The following is a 4,880-nucleotide window of genomic DNA, read 5'->3' on the forward strand; positions in this document are numbered from 1 at the left end:
TATGCAGATAATGAAGAACCATAAGATTGGATCACTTGAGAGGCTTGTGCCCATAGAAAGTCACGGAGCCACCCGTTAATCGTAATGGAACTTTGTGCAAAGTTTCCTCCCGTAATATGAGTTACCACTCCCTGATCACTTATATTACCCCAAACATCGGACTGCATTTTCCAGCTGAAATGGAATATTACTACCGAAATTGCATTGTACATCCAGAATAAACCAAGGAAGACATGATCCTAGGCAGATACTTGACATGTTCCTCCTCTACCAGGTCCATCACAAGGAAAGCAAAAACCCAGATTCGCTTTATCAGGTATTAAACGGCAGCTACGGGCAAATAGAACACCTTTAAGTAGGATTAAAATAGTCACATGGATAGTAAATGCATGAATGTGATGTACCAAAAAATCCGCGGTTCCTAATGGAATTGGTAACAAAGACACTTTGGAACCTACTATCACCAAATCACCACCTCCCTAGGTTAAGCTGGTACTTGCTATTGCACCAGGAGCTGTTGAACCAGGTGCTGAAGCATGAGTGTTTTGTATCCATTGCGCAAAGATAGGTTGTAATTGTATAGCAGTATCTGAGAACATATCTTGAGGATGTCCTAGAGCGCTCATAGTATCATTATGAATATACAGACCAAAACTATGGAAACCTAAGAATATACATACCCAGTTGAGGTGTGATACAATTGCATCACGATGTCTAAGAACGCGATCTAATAAATTGTTGTATTGAGTAGTTGGGTCATAGTCTCTTACCATAAAAATCGCTGCATGTGCAGCAGCGGGACCTTGACCCTATCTCCTGGTAGTATTTTTATGGAATTACGTCGAATCCTACCCGAAATATGAGTCAGAATCTGACATCCATTATCTGTCAGAACTCGAAACATACCGTTGGGGAGTGATTTAGTAACCAAACCTTCCGCATGGATCAGATTCTGTTTCTTCATCGAATCTCCTCCTCTTTTGATTCAAAAACTTGACTAACGTGCTTGGATGAAGATGAATGGTGTCTCGACTTGCTCTGACTTTTCATACTATGGGGATATCTTACAGAATATATATTTTTGGACAACATTTGGATTAATTACCATACATAACATAAAATTTCTCCTCCAATTTTTTTCTGTCGAGCTTCTCGATCTGTCAAAATTCCTTGGGAAGTAGAAAGAATTACGATCCCCATTCCACCTAGAACTTTTGGAATTTCTCGATAATTAGAATAAATTCTGAAACCAGGTTTGCTGGTACGCTTTGACGTGGCCATATGTGTCCTTTTCTTCCTTCTCCGATATTTTGAAGTTGATATCAAAAAATATTTTTGGCCTTCCTGATGTTCCCTAACATCTTCTATAAAACCTTCTCATAAAAGGATCCTTCCAATGTTCTTGGTAATATTAGTAGCTGTTATTCGAACCGTTCCTTTTTCTACCATGTCAGCGTTTCTTATAAAAGTAATTAGATTGGTAATAGTATCGTTACCCATGACGAACAAATTCTTAGGAATTCCTGGTCTCGATATAAAAGGCATGTTCGATCTTCTTTGAGGAATATGCCTGAGGTGCAATGAATTTAATTGATCCATGTACCATTTGATGAACCTTAAGTCAAAGATTCTTACAAGATCTATCAGTACTTATAATACTTCGGGAGCCAATGGAACTATTTTCGTGAAATTAAATTGTCTCAATTCCTGAGCAACCGGACCAAAAACTCGAGTTCCTTTTGGATTTCCTTCTTGATCAATGACAACGATTGCATTGTCATCAGATCGTATCATCATTCCATTGTCACGCTCAAATTCTTTACAGGTGCGTATAACTACAGCTCTAACTACTTCCGATTTTTCCAGGGGCATGTTAGGTACTGCTTCTTTAATTATAGCAATGATAACATCACCTATATGAGCGCATTTACGATTACTTGCTCCTAGAACTCGAATACACATTATTTTTCGGGCTCCATTGTTATCCGCTATATTGAAATAAGTTTGAGACTGAATCATTTTTCCTCCAAAATATTTTTTACCTCGGCAGATAACATGAAAAAAAAGGAAGAGTTCTTACGAACTAGTAATCTTCTTCCACCAGAAATAACTCTTTGATTCTATATGGATGGGTTGGGTTAAGTAGTAACAAATTGAGTATGTATAGGCATTTTGTATGCAGCTATTCTAGCAGCTGCTCTAGCGACGGTTTCGGATACTCTACCCATTTCATAAAGTATTCGACCTGGTCTGATGACAGATACCCAATATTCGGGAGATCCTTTCCCGGAACCCATACGTGTTTCTGCAGGTCTCATTGTAATAGGTTTGTCGGGAAATATACGTACCCATATTTTTCCGCCACGACGGGCATAACGATTAATCGTTCTTCGTCCGGTTTCTATCTGCCCAGATGTGATCCAAGCGGGTTCAAGTGCTTGAAGAGCGAATCTACCGAAACAAATGCGATTGCCGCGGTAAGATACTCCTTTCATTCTTCCCCTATGTTGTTTACGAAATTTTGTTCTTTTTGGGTTATAGTCGATGGTTAATAGTATTTTGATCCCATCTCTAATCCAGAACCGGACATGAAAGTTTCTTCTCATCCGGCTCCTCGTGAATAATCAATGTGTAGATAAATGAGTCTATATCTATGCATTACACATATTGTATATAGAATCTAATTTACAGGACGAATAACTCTTAAATTTCCATCCAATGTCTTAATAAAGAATTTCACAGGCGAATATTTACTCTTCCAGTATTTGCTCCATGGGGTCGACTTACCTATAGACTCCAATGAGATTAATTGGTTTTTGGTTTATTTCGCCATCCTATCCAATGAATGATTAAGATTCCTATATGATCTTATGTGGTCATAGGTTCCATCGTTCCATAGCTTCTATCTAAATGCCCAGGTCTTCTCTCCGCAATGGAGCTTTCTTTTCATCTGTTATGGAATCAATTTCCTTAGTTTCCATTGACCCGAAGCTCTTTCTCCTTCATAAACTGAATTCCTTCAATCTTGCTTGAATGAATCAGGATGATTCTTATGCTTTATCACACTGCTATTTGGAGGGTAGTTAATGAACCATACAATATTGGGAGAATATTTCTCCCTTTTCTTCTTTTTCCGCATTACCAAACACCTTTCTCGCTTCACGAGAGATCAAAATATCATTTTTTCTCTCGTGGAAGAAAGTATTTACGAGGTGATAGTATCTACCCATAGTTATTGGATCTTGGCAATATGAAGCAATGAGTTAGTCTCTAGTTTATTTATAGAGACCAATCCGTTCTTATTTCGAGTTCTCCATAACTTCGGAAAAGAATGAAAAGCTCGATTCCAACGAGTCGCACACTAAGCATAGCACGGTTCCAAAATGGTAAATCTAATTTCTATTCGATCTGATAGAATTGATGATCCATGATTGGGCAGATTGGAAAAAAAAGACCAATTATTCCTACTCTTCTAAAATCCAAATTTTTATCCCTAAAACTCCATAGATGGTTTTAACTGGATAATAACAATAATCAATCCTAGCCCGAATTGTCTGTAGGGGAACCCTACCTCCCCTGTCCCATTCGACCCGGGCAATTTCTTTTCCATCGAGACGTCCTGCAATTTGGATCTGAATACCTTCTACCTCTTCCCGTTCAGCCATTTCAATAGCTTTCTTCATTGTTTTTCTGAATGGAACTCTCTTCTCTAGTTGTAGGGCAATATAGTCTGCAAGAATATTAGGGTTTCTATAGGGTTTCGCAACTTTTTCTATAGCAATATGAAGTTTTCGGTCCACAGAATCGAGATTATTTAGTACATCATTTCTTAATTTTTCAATTCCTTGACCCCTACCTGCTATTAACAACAAGTTGGGAAATCCAATATAGATTTTGACCTTAATCAAATCGATTTTTCTGCGAATCCCTACACGTGCAATTCCTCCATAATTCGAGGAGCTCTTTATATGCGTTCGTACATAGTTTTCAATGCAAGTACATATTTTTTGATCTTCTCGGAGATCTTTGGAATAATTCCTTTGTTGTGCGAGCCAATGGGAACACTCATTTTGAGTTACACCAAGTCTAAAACCAAGTGGATTTATTTTTTGCGCCATACATATCCTTTTTTTCGGGATTCTATTGACATAATCAGATCATTCGATCTGGAGATTTCCTCCGATACAATAGTTATATGACAAGTGGGTTTCTGTATTAGATAACCGCGTCCTTGAGCTCTAGGTTGAATCCTTTTAAAAACAACACCCTCATTCACTTCGACTCTACCAACGAGTAAATTGGCTTTGTTCAAACCCATATTGTGATTTGCATTCGCCGCTGCAGAATGAATTAATTGTGATATGGGATAATAGGCCCCATAAGGCATTAGTTCCAATATCATAAGTGCTTGTCCATATGAACGACCACGAATTTGATTAATTACTCTACGCGCTTTATGAGCAGACATACGTATATTTCTCGCCAAAGCTCGTATCTCTGGACCTGGACTATTATTTCCCATTGACTCCATCCTCCCTAATGAATGACAAGTCTTTCTCAATTAACGATGAGATTTCTTATCTTCGACTTAGTCACCGGAGAATCCACAGCAAGAACCATTTTTTGCCAACGTTTCAAATCCCAACCGGGATCCATCATCAGGACAACTTGAATGCTTGATAGAAGAAGAGCTTATTTGAGGGATTAAATAGTAATGAGGAGAGAAAAAGATGAATGTCGGATCTCAATTTTTGAAAAATAATTTTTGATGAGAAGTCGGTTGTCTTTGATTAATTTATTTAATTAATTAATTAATCTAATTTTTTTTTTAATTTAATTTAATTTTTTTTTTTATTTTTACTTTTTTTTTAATATAATAG

Source organism: Pinus tabuliformis, chromosome 9 (assembly GCF_031772625.1).
Source record: "Pinus tabuliformis cultivar Carrire ecotype Pingquan chromosome 9, CPIR1, whole genome shotgun sequence".
Classification (NCBI taxonomy): Eukaryota; Viridiplantae; Streptophyta; class Pinopsida; order Pinales; family Pinaceae; genus Pinus; species Pinus tabuliformis.